Source organism: Cryptomeria japonica, chromosome 7, assembly GCF_030272615.1.
Source record: "Cryptomeria japonica chromosome 7, Sugi_1.0, whole genome shotgun sequence".
NCBI lineage: Eukaryota > Viridiplantae > Streptophyta > Pinopsida > Cupressales > Cupressaceae > Cryptomeria > Cryptomeria japonica.
The window spans coordinates 76698835-76716954 of record NC_081411.1 but is presented as its reverse complement, the minus strand read 5'-3'; positions in this window follow the sequence as shown (position 1 = coordinate 76716954).

Below are 18120 nucleotides of genomic sequence, written 5' to 3'. Positions count from 1 at the left end.
ACTTCAATGAAAAGACATAAAAACTTTTACTAGATCCCAAATTGATAATGAAATGATCAATAAAACATTAAAATACCTCTTTGAGAATTCAAAGTAATCACATTAAGCCTCTAATAAAAGCTCACAATCCGGAAAAGTGACCTAATTGAAGAAAACTGACAAAATGGGCAACTCAAGGCATAACATCACATCAAAAACCTAGTTTAGTGCATCTGGGAGACAATTTAGCACATCCATGACATATTATAGAATTTTGGGCTCTTCTTTTCTATTTTTGGTGCCAAGCATTAGCATTTTGGGTTTAGAGAGTAAAAATGGCATGAAATAGAAGAATTAAGTGACGAAACTGCACAATCTTGAACATAGGTTCACACAATGAATAGGTAAAGATCCCAAAAGGTGCACAAGGTTAACAAAAATACAAGTAAACTCTTAAAACAAAACAATAAGATCATACAACTAGTATTTAACAACTTTTCCTAGCACCTCCCTTCACACAGGCATACATAGACTTGCACAAAACTCACCTGGTTTGCACAAGCCTTCACTAATGGATATAATGGGGTAAAATAATGTCTCTTACACCATAATTAAATGAATCAAAGTATCTATAAGTTCATCATTAAGGGAAAAAACAAGAACAATACACACATCAAAGGCAACCACTTGCATCACAGCATCACAAAGTAGCATTCCATCATTTCACAAGAACATATGAATAAATAGAATCCTAAAACTTCATCCCTAATAATTATACATTGTTTTAATACCAAAGAGAAATCCCATTATCCCTAAAGACAATCTTTGATAAGACATAGAGACTTGACAAATCTATTCTACAAATCAAAATCACAAAAATAAAGGCTCAACTCCAACCTGGAGAAATCAAAGTGATGGCCAAGGTAATCAAAGAAGTACAATAATCCAATCCAAAAATCCAATAATACAAATCCAAGTTCAATCAAACAGGAAACCAAAATCTTGAATCAAAAATTCATAGAGATGCCAAACGCAACAATATACAACCAAAGACAATAAATAAAAAATTAATCCAAAACTATAGAAATGCATCTAACAATCAGAAAATTGCCAAAGACTATATAATATACCTACCATGCATGATTTAAAGGTAATTAATATTAAATAGTATTATTTACTTACCCTCTCATAATTAACTAATAAAATAATAGTGTAGGTAAACTTTATATTATAACCAATCATGCAAATAATAATAAAGTAGTAATATAAACTTAAATAGGATAATAGCAAATCAAATCCCAATAATAAATAAATGAATAAAAGCTTAATAAATAGAAACTTATAATAAAATACAAAATCAAATCAATAATAAAACATAAATAATAAATGTCTTCGGACATGTAGTGTCGCGGTTAAAACACTTCGTTGATGAAGTGGCCACCAAGGTTCAAATCCCTGTTGGGCCAATGTGCTCGTAAGGCCTTGTGCCTTCATTGGGTCGTTGTGCTCATGGATTTGAACAAGTGAAGTGTGGGGATGAGGTCCCCCATTTGTGGCCTCACTCGTTCATAGCTCCAGGTCAAAAGCATTCACGTGGAGCCAGAGGGCGTGTCGTGCCAGTGTCACCGGTCACATTAAAAAGTTTACCAGGCATAGTTTTTAAAAAAAAATCATAAATAATAAATAAATATCCATTAAACAATAAATAAATGATTAGATAATCAATTAATCAATAGATCAAATAAATCAATAAATTAATCTCAACAATAATTAAATATCAAATAATCAATTAAACACTAGATAAACCAAATAAATAAATAGTCATGCTATATCATAAATTAATATAAATTAATAAATCATATTAATCCAGTTATTAATTAAATAATAACCACATCATCTCAACCAACCTGATGAAGAGTAAAATATCGACAGAAGACTCTAACCACTAACCTACGCCACAACACAACTAACAAGGTGAATTACTTAAGCCTAGAGTGTAAGAGAAAAATGTTCAGAAGAGACATTGGATTTGTGATTCAGATGTTATCATTGATGGCAACTTATATCAGATATGGTATCCACAATTCATAATTCATTCATTCTAGAAGATTGAGTGAGTCAGGTGAGGTCTGGTAAGAAGAACAGTGTATCTGACAAAGTGTACAGTGTTTTGGTTGGTGGATTATTTTGTTTAAGTATTTTGCCTTACGGATCTAGTAGATGTGTTGTGGACATACAATTTGACTTAGTCTAGGTTTGTAGCATCTTGTGGTAAGTTCTGTGTTAGTTGGTAGATCCGATAATCAGGTTATTGATAAGGAGAGTAGTTATCAGTGGTAACATGTGTAAATTTTGTATGCAGATCTTACAAATCAATTTTGGTGATTGATGGTATTTTTGAGGTTGATAAGTTGCCATGTGGGAAGCGTGTGCACATCTTGTTTTGGTCTGCATGGTTGTTTTGATCGGATTGAGATGAATTGTGTGCACTTTTCATTGTTTGTGACGTGTTCTTAAATCTAACATGGTGATGACCTAAACCTGGTGATTCAAGTATATAAGAAAGGTTTATATGACCATTATGCATAGTTTCACATAAGCATGGTGAAGATTTGAGCTCCAAAATATAGAAGAATAGCATAACAAAAAAATGTTGCAGAGTAGAGTAAGAACATGTGTTTTGTGCTTAATCGGAATTATATCTAGGCATTTGTTGATGCTATTTAATAGTTCAACAACTCATTGTAACCTCTAATAAAAATTTGTAAGGAAGTGAGCCTTTTGGGGTTGTATCCCTTTTTGTAATTGAGCAGTGACCTCTAGGCAATATACCTGAATGCATGTGCATTCCCCTTATGTAATATTTTTATACTTTTACCAGAGTACAATGATATTGTGGGTTTGAATCACATTGTGGTTTTTTCCTTAATCAGGTTTCCACCTAAAAATCTTGGTGTTATGGTGTTGTTGATCTTTACTTTGTGTTTCTCCAATTTACTTTTGTTCATATGCATTAAGTGGTTTAAACATTAGGTTAACAAAGTTAAAAATTGTAGAACACTTATTCACCCCCTCTTTGAGTGTTCCTTGATTCTAACAATTGATATTAGAGCCTATTTCCTCAAAAGAAGCCTAACAACTTGAGGTGGATCTAGGAAGGAGAATTAATGGATTTTAGTAATCTTAGACAACAATTGGTTGTTGCTTTTGAAGATCTTAATCATGCACAAGATGAGAACCAACAAGTGAAAGAAAATCTTAAAGATGTTGAAGGATACATTGAAACCTTGAAAGACCAGTTAAACAAGTCAAGGTAAAAAAGAAAGGAACTTGTTGATAAGCTAAAGGAGAAAGAAAGTCAAAGAATTGATGAAGAAGCCCTGAAGGAAAAAGCCCAAGATTGTGAGAGGATTTCTAGAGCTAATATAGTTAAGAAGAATGAGATGGAAGCTATTGTGATGAAATTGACTAAGGAGATTAAAGAAATGAAGAAAAATAAAGAAAAGCTTGCTCAGTCCTTGAAAGAAAAATATGAAGAATGTTGCAGACTTGAGGATGAAATTGGATGGTTTAAGAATGATCTACAAGGTGCTAGAGAACAAAGATCTTGGAAAGGAGCTCCTACTTATCAAATTTTATCTTGATGTTGCAAATAAGTATAAGGAAAAGTTACAGATCAGTTCAACTAGACTAGATGAGATGCTTGCAAGTCAGTAGGATCCTAATGATACACAAGGTCTTGGTTTTGAGAAAGGTGAAAGTACCAAATTAGTACAAAAGAAGAACAATTCAAGAAGGCCTACAGTAAGGTAACCTAATGCTCAGAAATTTAATGGTAAGTATTTTGTTTGTAGTTGATTTGGGTATATGGATAGTGAATGTAGAAATAGGATGATCAATAGTGGTTCCTCTTTTACTGGTCAATGTTTCAAATGTAACAAATATGGTCATAAGTCAAATGAGTGTAGAAGTATGATGAATAACTTTCTAAATAGGAGAAATGTCAGATATTATGCATGTGTAATGTTTGGAAATTTTTCTAATCAATGCAGAACAAGGAGAAATCACATGAACTTCAGGCTTGTGCAAAGAAATGTTGTTCTCTATTCTTGCAACAAATCCGGTCATTTTGCTAAATATTGAAAAAGTAGAAATATGAATAAGAGAGGTCCAAAAGACAAGAACAAAAATGTGAAGCTAGATGAGAAGGGTAAAACAAAAGTTGAAGAAATCGGAGATTAGATGAAGAAGATATGGGTTAAGAAGAGTGATTCTTAAGCAGGAAGTTGGTCTGTACTTGATTCCGGTGCAGGAACTACATCCGGTAACTGAATGTAGGAATATGGCCTTATTAGAGTTATAATACAAATCTCTCGAACCCCCTGTTTGAGATTTGTGCCTATTTCAGGTAGTATGCAGAAGATGTATATGATGGTTGAAGATGTTTTTAATAAATCTCCAAAAGAATTAAGCATATTTGAAGATCCAAAGAAGAATTCCTATCAGATATAGAGCGTCTAGAAGAGTTAGGGAAAAGTGCATTTATTATAGTAAAAATTTAGGTCTATGGTGAATAAAAAGTGAGTTTTCCACTTCATTTCTCACATTGTGATTGAATAAAAAGAAATTCAGAGAGGTCTACAAAGGAGGCATTCACACGAGACAAGTGCTACCAATTTTTGAAGCGATTTTACTAGTAAAACTAATCCAATATCCAAGGTATATATTAGTGAAACCCCTCTTTCAGTTGAAGTTTGAAATGTGAGTTTGCAAAAATGGTTGCATCTAGTACTGTCGCCCCTCTTGTTGTGAACATCACTGAACATGCTTGTTCGAACTTTAAAAATTATCCATTCAATTCAATGGAAGATGACCCTAAGAGCGCATTTTCCTTCGTACCCTATGGAGTCCTGCATAATCAAGACATAAGGGTTTACACAAATTATCTAATTGAAGAATTGGGAAGTTATCAGATGTTGAATCTTTATAACAACTAGTTATCTAATGGAAGCTCCATGATAAAACCAAAATTTAGGGATCTTGACAACAAGTGTTTTGAGCAATTTTTCAAGTTTTTGATGGTGTATGAACAAGAATGGATCTGATGCATCCTGATCCATGTTCATGATGAATTTTTGTGGTTGGATAAACTGCATAAGATTACTAAGGGTGTGATTCAGGTCGTTACTGGGTTATGTGCATCCGGGCAATTGTCGTCTCTGAAAGATACAAAGAATGATTTTGTAACAAATGCAACCAGGTCAAAACTTAATAGAAGGGTGATGACTATCAATGAGATCTTGGAGGATGACATCTAGTTTGCATCTATGGTGATAGGATATAAGATCTACTACTCCTCCTGAATGAACTCTATTTTTGGTACTACAATATATGCTACATATATGAGATGCTAAGAGAGTATAAGAAGTATGATGTTTGCAGATTACTCTGAAGTGAGCTCATCAAGAACTTGAAGAAGATAAAAGAGAATAAGAACTCCTTCAATTATGGCTCCCTACTCCTATGTATATTCATTTATTTCAAGAATCAAATTATAGGAGTTGGTTATGTACAATTATTGTTTGATAGACTAGTTGGAGTATAGATCTGGGAGTATCTATATAGCTCTAGTGATTCCAAAGCCCGTAATTGAAATCTATGGAGCTATTTTAGAAACTTCTAGAAATAGATGCATGATAGGGAGACATTTTGTAAGTCGATTGTTGATAAATATGTAGATACAATCTATTTCATGGTTGACACCAATTAGTTCTTGATAGAAGTAGTGAAACCCTAAACTTCATGGATTCTACCCATGGGCTCTGAGGTTGATGAATAGATTTTGGAACTATATGCTCAACATTTGTTGAGTCAACTGATGGACCTCAATGAAGAAAGGTTTTAAACCTTGAAGGAGAAGAGTCTTAAACTACATCAATAGTTTAAGAAACCAATCATTCAGAAGAAGGTTTGGAAGGAAGTTCAAAATCTTGTAGAAAGTATGGGGATATCAAAAGAAGTTGTCTAGAAAGCTAGGGAGAAGAACATTCTCTTTGAAGAACAAACAATAAAAGTGAAGAAGGAACTGGAAGATCCTAAGAATAAAAAAATACAAACTAGAAGTACAACTCCCTCCTCCAGTACTACAAAGCTAGTAACCAAGCCTGAAACACAAGCTAAGATATCCAGTGGTGTGCAGAAAATGAAATTAGTATGATTTGTAATCACTGATGAAGAAACTAAATTAGATGAGATAGTGAAGGAAGTGATGGCTAAAGCTCCAAAGGCCACTAAAATCACAAAGGAGAAACCATTTGGTAGAACAAGGCCTAGTAAGAAGCCTAAATATGAGCTTGATAAGGCATTGAAGGCAAGAAAACTTCAAGGTAATTTCATTATTCTATCTCCTATTACATAAGAACAAATTGTGAATGTAGTTGTTAAGGATGGGAATTTGAAGCCATTATTCGAGTGGTACAAAAAATTTGATGAGAAAGGCAAAAGATCATTAGAAGAAGCTACTATAGAATACATGAATGTATATAGTAAATCTTTAATTTAGTTAATGTCTTTGATTCTTAGTATTTTATATAAGGTTTTCGATATGCGAAGAGAAATAGGTAAGATGGAAGAAGAGAGGTTGAGAGAATATATTTTGGTTGAGTTGTGTCCAGTAATAGCTAAGACAAAGATTGCCAAAATTCTCAAGATAGCTAAATTGAAATTTCGGTGTAAGACTAGAGTTAATAAAATTATAATTGGAAAAGTTGATGAGGTTGTGAAAGACACTGAGGTAAATTTGAGAAAAGTTTTTATAGAGAATCAATATGATTTTTTTCCTGAGAAAAATGAGGACAATCTGGAAGATGAGGAAACTAAACATGATACTCTAGTAGTTGTTCTAGAATTCAAAATTTAGGATGTACAAACATAGGACACATTAGCTCCAAAAGTTCAATTTAACATTCAAGATAATGCAAGTATTTTAGTAGATTGGTCAATTGGTGACACTTCCACTATTTCAGATATGCAAAAATTAGATCAAGCTAAGGATGATGCACTGAAAAAGGTTGCAAGCGAGGACACTGCTAAAGACAAAGAGAAAACAGAGGATGCAAGAAAAGCAAGAGAAGATAAGACTAAGAATCTTCCAGTTAATGTAAAAAACCCTCTGGTACATGATCAGAAAGCATCTATAGAGAATGTAGAACCAAAAAGGGTGCAAGTCAAAGTTGAAGTTGAAACCAAAGCAAGAGACACTGCAAAGGCAACAAAGGGGAAATAGATAATAGATGATCCTCAATTCATTCAAGGACCAATCAATCTTGCCTCCTTGTCTTTGATTCAAAATCTTCAAATTACATCATTCATATAGGAAAAGGCTAGTGAGGATCTTTTGAAGTTTCAAACTGAGAATAGTTAGTTGTTAACTATGGCATCTGGTATTTTGGAGAATCTTATGCCATCATTTCAAGAGGACCCATAATTTTAAAAATTTAATTTATCATATAAATACACATTTTGAATCATTTGAGAAATATACTAAGGAGAAGGTTAAAAGTGAATCCAATGCAAAAAGGCTACATACATTAAAAATAATGATTGTAAAAGATAGAGCCACATTGACTAATTGTGTGAAGAGTATACAAGATGCTCCAACTGAAGGTGAAAATCTATACAAATCATTCTTAGCATTAGACAAATTCACTGTGGATATTGAGAAGATGTCAAAGGAGTAAAAGGGTTAGTTAGAAACCTTAACTCAGTCGGTTGATCATTTGGAAAACTTTTTGAGCAGTCATGAAAATCAGGTGACATCACTGCTTGATAAAATCAAAAGTCTGAAATATGACAAAGAGTGGATAATAGGTAGAGTTGGAGAGTTTGGAGCCTCGTTACTCCTAAGTTGGATATAATCATTAATGCATTCAAAGATGCACAAAATTCTTTGACTGTAGGTGAATCAGAAGACTTGAAGACTGCATAAGCATAAGAGTATCTCTTCAATGGATTTATAAAAGTTTTTGAAGATCTACAAAAGGTTTGGGAAAATCATTTGAACACATTGAAAACCACTTATGTAGATATCTTTAAATTTTCATAAGATAAGTCTATGTGTACATATGTATATAGCATTTTTGGCTTGAATCTTTTGGTTTTGATATTCTACCTTTTGTTGGCATATGTGCAGATCTTGATGATATGATGATATTGTATGTTGTCATTGATGTCAATATGCTGAAGTATGAACCAATATATTGAACTAAGAAAACTAGCAAGAGAACCGGTATGATGATGTGAACTGGTATATGTGAAAAACTGAAGTGGTATGTTTGTTTATAGTGAACTGGTATGTTGGAATGTGAACCGGTATATGGAAAGTTTTGTATCGGGGTTTCATTTGGTATGACTACCAGTTTGTAGTCTCAGCTGTAGGGTTTTCGGTTGATGCATTTCAAGTCTGTTTGATTTGACAGATGACATTCTCTAATGGGGTAGCATTGAAATGGAGATCATATCATGTTGCCACTTCAGCCTTGTGCATGTGAAGGATTTCCTTGAGGATCTTACAAGAAGAAGATTGATCCTATCTACCTTGAGAATGTGCAAAGTCTCAATAAATGATGGAGAGCACGTGATGGGTTATCAGCTTCCTGAAGTGGCAAAGAAGGAACGATGGATAACATCTTGAGATCTGGTCAAGACTATTTTATTCAATGCAATATGTTTTGAATGGTCAGGATTGGACCAATTGTATTGATAACCTAAATATTTAGGGTTTAGGGTTTATGCTACTAACCTATCTGTTTCCTATAAGGTCGATGATAATTTGCATTGTGAAGTTGTTGGAAAATGTTATGTGTGTATCCAAGTGAAGAGATACTTGATTCTTGCCAGATCAGAGAAGTTTGTTGATACCTGCAGAGTGTGACTACAGAAGCAAAGGAACTAAAGTGGATCTGCATTGGCATTGAGTGCTGTTATCAGATTAGTGTATTACTTTTTGACTTCTACCCATTTTAGTAGTTGGAAAATCCCTTAACCAAGTAACTTTAACAGGCTTTGTGTAAATCCTTTAACTGGGTGACTCAAATCAATGAGTTCTTCAAATCCTCTTGCGAGGTAACCTTTAATAGGGTTCTAACCTTTAACCGGGTATTTAGCCATCCCTTAACTAGGTGATCCCTAGTAGGATCGGTTCCTATCAGAACTTCTTGTAAAGTCCTTAATCTGACTAGGCTCCTAATAGAGCAAACTTCAGAAGAGTTCAAAGAACAACTTGTGGGTATTCATCCCCACCATGGTTTTTCCCAGTTGGGTTTCCACGTGAAAAATTAGTTTGTCATGTGTGATGCCTTTTCATGTGATGATTAGTATTTTCTGTTAAGTGGTAATGCATGTTGATCCAATGGTTTTTATATTTCTTATCTATTACTTGTTTATGCATATGGGTGAAGTGGAAAAGAGATATTCGATGTGGTGAAGATCTAAGTGTTACCAATTTATGTCTTTCACAGTCATACTATGTTTTACCCGTAGTACCTTGTTTTAGATTGGTGATACTATTTACTAGTTAGTTTAGTCTTTGCAGCCAAAGTGGTTTAAGGATGTTTTTGTCTATAGTTATTCAACCCCCCCCTCTCAGTATCTATTGAGTACTTACTATTCATCATTATTCATCAATTGGTATTAGAGCATCCTTTAGGTCCTTTGTGTTATAAGCTTAATCGCTTGAGGAAAAGATCTTATTCTAATGATGAAGAGGGAAGGTCCTAAGTTCAATACAGACAACTTTAAGATATGGAAGGACAAAATGAAGATATACATTAAAAGCATGGGTTCTCAACACTGGAGCTATGTTGAGAATACTTATGCTGTCACTACTGGTACTCACACCAATGATCAAAGAAGAGAAATTCAAGAGAATGGACAAGTCATGGAAGTTCTTATCACCTTTCTGATGTTGATTTTATTGATGTTCAAGAAAAAGACAATCCCAAAGATGTATGGGATACTATGGAATCTATCTATGGTGGTGATGAGCATGTGAAGCGGGCTAAGGAAGAAAGTCTAAGAGGAAAGTTTGAAGATATGTGGATGGTTGAAGGAGAGACCATTCAACAATATGGGATAAAGATTAAAACTGTTGTTGGAGACATCAAGAGTGCAGGAGGTACAATAGATGATTCCACCATTGTTAGCAATGTTTTGAGAACCTTATTACCGGTCTATGCAATAAGGGTTGCTGCTATTTGGGAGTTGAGATCAATTGACAAGACAAAGGTGTCCCTTGATTCTATCATTGCTAAATTGACCGCTTATGAGCTAAATAGTTATGATGGAAGTGTTCAGAAGACTGATTCACCCTTTAAAGCATATGTTGCACTCTTTAGAAAGGGTAAAGAAGTTAGTACCAGTTGTGAACCTAGACAAAGTAGAGATATGGATGATGAAGAAATCCTAATGGAATTTGAAGCTCTTCTAGTTAAGAGACTTCCTAAGGGAACTGGTAAATATAGAGGTAAGCTCCCTTTGAAATGCTTTTCTTGCAATAGGATTGGACACATTGCTATTAACTATCCTAATGGGGATAATAAGGACAAACTGAAGAGGTTCAAAAATTTTAAAGGAGGAAATAGAAGAAACTTTCTTGTTGCAGTTGATGAAGGTGTCACTGATGATGAATCAGAAGATGAAGAAAGTGAAGACATAGTATTTGTAGCTATCAAGGAAGATGTGTCAAACAAGAAGGCTCTTGTCTCTCACTTTCATAATTCTAATTAATGGATTATTGACAGTGGTTGTTCTCACAACATGACTGGTGACCGGAGAAAGTTTCTATCTTTGGAAGAGTATGGTGGAGGTGTCATCTGATTTGGTAATGATTAACCTTGTATGGTAAAAGGAAAACGGTCCATCTCTCTAAATGGAAAAAGCAGTGCTAACAATGTGTATTAGGTAGAAGGTCTCAGGCATAACCTTCTGAGTGTTGCTCAGTTGAATGATAATGGACTCACTCTGGAATTCAAAGATGGAGTGTGCAAAATAAAAGGAAACAGTGGTGAACTGATGGCCACCAGTATGCAAACCAAAGGTAACCTATTTCAATTAAATTCAAATATCAGCCAATGTTTAATGACTAAGTATGATGACAATTGGATATGGCATAGGAGACTACCATGTAAATTTTGATAACATTGTGAAGGCCAGTAAGATCAAGGCAATTAGGGGATTGCTTGTACTGAACAAACCAGAGAATCCTTTGTGTAGAGAATGTCAACTGGGGAAAATGTCTTCCTCAACCTTCAAAGGTAAATCTTTCACGATAGAAAATTTAATTGATCTTGTGCATACTGATTTGTGTGGTCCTATGAAAACTAGGAGTGTTCAAGGAGATAGGTAATTTATGATTCTTACTGATGATTGCTCAAGAGTGATGTGGGTCATATTCTTGAAAAACAAGTCTGAAGCTTTTGGAAAGTCAAAAGCCTTCAAAGAACTAGTTGAAAAGGAAAGTGGTAAGAGAATCAAATGCCTTAGAATTGATCAAGGAGGTGAGTTCACCTCTAGAGAATTCAATAAGTACCGTGAAGAGAATGACATCAAGAGGCAAGTGTCTGCCCCTCAGAATCCACAGTAGAATGACCTAGCAGAAAGGAAAAACAAGACTGTAGTTAAAGTAGCTAGAACAATGTTGATCCAAGGAAAGGTTGCTGACACTTTTTTGGAGAGAAGCAGTAAGCACTATAGTCTACACTATGAACTGGGTACTCATCAAGAGAGGTAAGGATAAAACACCTTATAAGTATTGGACTGGTAAGACTCCTGTAGTAATCTACTTTAGAGTATTTGGCAGCAAGTGTTATATCAAGAGGAGTGAACACCAGAGCAATTTTGATGCAAAATGTGATGAGGGAATATTCCTAGGATATTCCACCAAGAGAAAAGATATCAAGTGTTTCAACAATAGGACTCAGAGAATTGTTGAAAGTATCAATGTCAAAGTTGATGAAACCTTTGAGAAACTAGAGGAAACTGATAGTGAGCAAGTGGTAGATGAACCGATTATAACCTTCTAGGAACTAGTTACAAAATAGCCAAGTACCAGTAACAGTGCTCCTGCACCGGTAGATGCTGATTCTAGTGAAGATGAGGATGAAGAGGAAAAGCTAGAGGAATCTGTTAAGATCATTTCTAGGTATGTAAAACTAAACCATGATCCAAAGTAGATCATAGGAGATAAGGATGGACGAATTCTTACAAGAAGAAAGGTTAGAGAAAACTCTTGCATGATCTCTGAATTTGAGCCTAAGACATTTAAAGAGGCACACAAAGATGAAGACTGGATGAAGGCAATGGAAGAGAAACCTGACCAGATAGAAAAGAATGGTACATGGTCTTTGATACCCAGACCTAAGTATAAATATGTTATTGGCACCAAATGGGTTTCTAGAAATAAGCTAAATGAAGATGGCATAGTGGTAAGAAACAAAGCCAGACTATTGTGTGAGGGATATGCTCAAGGAAAAGGAGAAGACTATGGAGAAACTTTTACTCTAGTAGCTAGATTGGAAGGAGTTCGAATGCTTCTTGCATATGCAGCCTTCAAGGGATTCAAATTGTATCAAATGGATGTAAAATCTACATTCCTGAATGGAATACTTGAAGAGGAGGTGTATATAGAGCAACCAGATGGATTTTCCCTATCAGAAGACAATGACATGGTGTGTAGGCTACATAAAGCTGTGTATGGATTGAAGCTGGCACCTAGAGCATGGTATGAATGTTTACACTCCCATCTTGTGAAGATTAGATTTGAAAAAACAAGTGAAGATAGCAATATCTATCTGAAGTCAGAAGGAGATTAGATCTTGATCTATGAAGTGTTTGTTGATGACATGATTTTTGGTGGAGATGACAAGATGAGTCATGATTTTGCAGATGAGATGAAGACATAATTTCAGATGTCACTTATCAGGGAGATTATGTTCTTCATTGGACTACAGATTCAACAAATGAAAGATGGTATCTTTATCACTAAGTCCAAGTATGTCAAAGAGGTGTTGAAGACCTTTGGCATGGAAGACAACAAACTGGTTCGTACACCAATGGTGACCAGTTGTAAATTGTCAAAAGAAGATGACTCAACAATGGTGAATGAGAAGGAATACCGATCAATGATTGGTAGGTTGCACTATGTAATACACAGGAGACCAGAAATTGCACATGCAGTGGGCATTACTGCACATTTCCAAAAATGTCCAAGAGAATCCCACTTGGTAGGAGTCAAGCAGATTCTTAGATATCTAAAGGGAACTATTGACTAAGGATTGTGGTATCCATACAGTAACGATTTCAATCTCAAAGTGTTTACAGATGTCGATTGGGTTGGTAATGTGGATGACCAGAAAAGTACACTCGGTGGTACATTCTTTCTTGGTGGTAGACTAGTCTCATGGATGAGTAAGAAGAAGAGTTGTATCTATCAGTCTACAGCAAAAGCAAAATATGTAGCAGCATTTATTAATTGCACTGTGACAATTTGGATGAAGCATGTATTAAGTGGTTTCAATGTTCCTGTATCTAAACTAGTGATTATATTTTATGATAACACAAGTGCCATTAATATTTCCAAGAATCCGGTATTGCATGCTAGAACCAAGCACTTCGAGCTCAAGTATCATTTCTTGAGGGAGAAAGTTTAGAACAAAAAGGTTGTATTGGAACATGTTTCCAGTAAGGAGTAGTTAGCAGACATATTCACCAAGCCTCTACTAAAGGCTATATTTACCTATTTAAGAGGTGAATTAGGTGTATTTCCCCTTCAAGACGTGAACTAAAGGTATGTGCTCCACATATGTCAGGTATTGCATTGACAAATATTTTTTAGGATTGATGTGTTGATGGATGCTACTCCTCAGGGGGAGTAGCATAGTGGAACATAGCTATTTGTGCCTCCACTTTGACATTGTTGTCAAAGGGGGAGAAGATGTGAAGCAGAGAAGATATCTACAGTATTGGGGAGAAGATGTGAAGGAGAGAGATATATTTGTATATTGCAATCAATGCCAAAGGGGGAGATTGTTGGCATATGTGTAGAGCTTGATGATATGATGATATTGTATGTTGTCATTGATGTCAATATGTTGAAGTATGAATCCGTATATTGAAGTAAGCAAACTGGCAAGAGAACCAGTATGATGATGTGAACCGGTATATGTGAAAAAGTGAAGCAGTATGTTTGTTCAAAGTGAACCGGTATGTTGGAATGTGAACTGGTATATGGAAAGTTTTGTTTGAGGGTTTCATTTGGTATGACTACCAGTTTGTAGTCTCGGCTTCAAGGTTTCTAGTTGATGCATTTCAAGTCTGTATGATTCAGGAGATGACATTCTATGATGGGTTAGCATTGAAATGGAGATCACATCATGTTGCCATGTCAGCCTTGTGCGCGTAAAGGATTTCTTTGAGGATCTTGCATGAAGAAGATTGATTCTATCTTCCTAGGAATGTGTGAAGACTCATTAAACTATTGAGAGCGCGTGATGGGTTATCAACTTCCTGAAGTGGCAAAGAATGAACTATGGAGAATGTCTTCAGGTCTATTCAAGACTGTTTTATTCAATGCAATGTGTTTGGATGGTTAGGATTGGACCGACTGTATTGATAACCTAAATGTTTAGGGTTTAGGGTTTATGCTACCAACCTATCTGTTTCCTATAAGGTCAATGATGATTTGCATTGTGAAGTTGTTGGCAAATCGTATGTGTGTATCCAAGTGAAGAGATACTTGATTCTTGCCAGACCGAAGAAGTATGTTGATACCTGCAGAGTGTGACTACAGAAGCAAAGGAACTAAAGTGGATCTGCATTGGCATTGAGTGATGTTATCATAATAGTGTATTACCTATTGACTTCTAACAATTTCAGCAGTTGGAAAATCCCTTAACTAGTTAGCTTTAACAAGCTTTGTGTAAATCCTTTAACAGGGTGACTCAAATCAATGAGTTCTTCAAATCCTCTTGCGAGGTAACCTTTAACAGGGTTCTAACCTTTAACTAGGTATCTAGCCATCCCTTAATTGGGTGATCCCTAGCAAGATTGGTTCCTAGAAAAACCTATTGTAAAGTCCTTAACTAGACTAGGCTCCTAACATAGCAGACTTCAGAAGAGTTCAAAGAACAAATTGTGGGTATTCATCCCCACCATGGTTTTTCCCAGTTGGGTTTCCATGTGAAAAATCAGTGTGTCATGTGTGATGCCTTTTCATGTGATGATTAGTATTTTTTGTTAAGTGGTAATGCATGTTGATCCAGTGGTTTTTATATTTCTGATGTATTACTTGTTTATGCATATGGGTGAATTGGAAAACAGATAGTTGGTGTGGTGAAAATCTAAGTGTTACCGGTTTATGTCTTTCACAGTCATACTATGTTTTCCCAGTAGTACCCTGTTTTAAATCGGTGATATTGTTTACCAGTTAGTTCAGTCTTTGTAGTCAAAGTGGTTTAAGGAAGTTTTTGTTTATACTGATTCACCCTCCCCCTCTTAGTATCTATTGAGTACTTACTATTCATCATTTTTCATCACCTTTACTATCGATGTCAAAGGGGGAGTGTATAGGAGTGAAAAATGTTGATATTAGGGGGATATCCTTGATTCTTTGGGATCTGGTGATTAAATTTTTGGTTGTAGTGTATATAATTTAGTTTTGGTCCAACAATCATTTTCACTAAGTGTTGCCATCAATGCCAAAGGGGGAGATTGTTGGCAAGAGACACTACATTTGTGATTGAGATATTGTCATTGATTGCAAATTATATTAGATATGGCATCCATAGTTCATAAATCATTCATTCTGAAAGATTGATTGAGTTCATTAAGATCCAGTAAGAAGATTAGTGTATCCAACAATGTATAGTGTTTTGGTTGGCAGATTATGTTGGTTAATTATTTTTCCTTGTGGATCTTGGAGATGTATTGTGGACATGAAATATAACTTACGCCATGTTTGTAGCCTCCGGTGAAATTTTTGTGTTAGTTGGAAGATCCGGTAGTCTAGTTATTGGTAAGAACAATGGTTATTAGTGATAACATGTGGAAATTCTATATGCAGATCTTGCAGATCAATTTTGGTGATTGATGATATGTTCGAGGTTGATAAGTTGACATATGGGAAGTATGTTGACATGTTGTTTTGGTCTACATGGTTCTTTTGATTAGATTGAGTGGACTTGTGTGCATGTTTCATTCTTTGTGATGTGTTCTTGAAGCCGACGTGGTGATGACCTAAAATTGGTGATGGGAGTATATAAGAAAGGTTTATATGACCATTTTTGATATCGATGGATATTTGCGAAGTATGTATGAGCAATTATGTGTAGTTTCAAGTGCACATGGTGACGATTTGAGCTCTGGAATATAGCAAAATATCAAAATAGAGTAGTGTTGCAAAGAAAAGTAAGAACATGTATTTTGTGCTTAACAAAAACTATATACAAACATTTTCTGATCCTATTTCATAGTTCAAAAAATTGTTGTAATATCTAATAAACATTTGTAAGGTAGTGAGCCTTCTAGGATTGTATCCCTTCTGTAATTAAGTAGTGAGCACTAGGAAGTGTGCGTGAATGCATGTGCATTCCCCTTATGTAATATTTTTATACTTTTAGAAGAGTATAATAATATTATGGGTTTGAATCCCACCATGGTTTTTCCCTTAATCGGGTTTCCACGTAAAATAAATTGTGTTATGATGTTGTTGATCTTTACTTTGTGTTTTTGCACTTTACTTTTGTTCATATGCATTAAGTTGTTTAAATATCAGGTTAACAAAGTTAAAAATTGTAGAACATTGATTCACTCCCCTCTCAGCGTTCCTTGATTCTAATAGGAAACACATGTCATCTTCAACAACTTTCCATTGGGATTAAAGACACATGCAAACCAGTAAAACTAGGTGGAGTCGATGTTTGGTACCTACAATTATCCATCCACCACTAACAAAGTAAACATATACACAACACATATAGAACATAAATGATAAGGCTAGTGATAGACAATCATCACACTATATTATACTCAGAATGAGTGGTATGAGATCATCTCTAGTCACAAATACACTAGAAGATAGTCACAATCATCAACTCAATCATCATAATAATCATGAAATAGGGTTAACATAATCAAGATGTCATCATAACCTCATAAGAAAATTAATCCATACATGAATATTGAGTACATCTAGATCACTACACATAAATCAGATCAGCATGTTAGTCCAAGACATAACTTCATTCACATAAATCATAATGAATCCACTAATATCAAAGAGACTATTTGAACATTCTTAAATCTAAAAATATTTACCACATCCTCTAATAAAGGATGAGTCAGGTAGGGGAACTACATCTATCTTGAATCATCCTTGTCCTCCTAAGAATTACTAAAGCCCTGCAAATCCTCCTTATTATCATCCCCTTGTTCCTCCCATTCTACCTAAAATTAATAATCCTCCTAACCCTCACTAGAGGAGCCATATCATCATCAGGGGTAAAAGGCTCTATTGGTTTAAGGGACACGTATTTGGTTTCAATTCTCTCCTTCTTGTCTTTAGCAAGGAGGCAAGCTGGCCTTCTTTCGATAGAGCTTCCCTCTTGCTTCTCCTTTCCACATGTAGGTCTTCTTCTTCTGCATAAGAACTATGCCAAGCCAGAATCATGCAAGTAGTTTTAAATAGTTGATCATGATAAAAAAATTTGGTTTACATGTAGCATTGACCTCCATGGTGATTCTACCTATAGACACCTAAAATTGACCTAGCCTAATTAAATAGGTTTTTATTTATTTAATTATTTATCCCAAGTCTTCTATTAATTAAATAGATTTCTACTTATTTATAATTCATTAAACCTCTTCTAACATTTCCTTATTTAAATAAATATTTTTATTTATTTAAATTATTCTTTCCCTAAATTAAATAAATAATTTATTTATTAATTGGCCACACTTCTGCTATTAATTAAATAGATATTTATTTGATTAATTAATTCATTAACTTTTTCCCTCCATGACACTTGTCACTCATATTTTAATTTACCTTCAACCACCTCCCTAACATTTCCCTATTTTATTAACCCA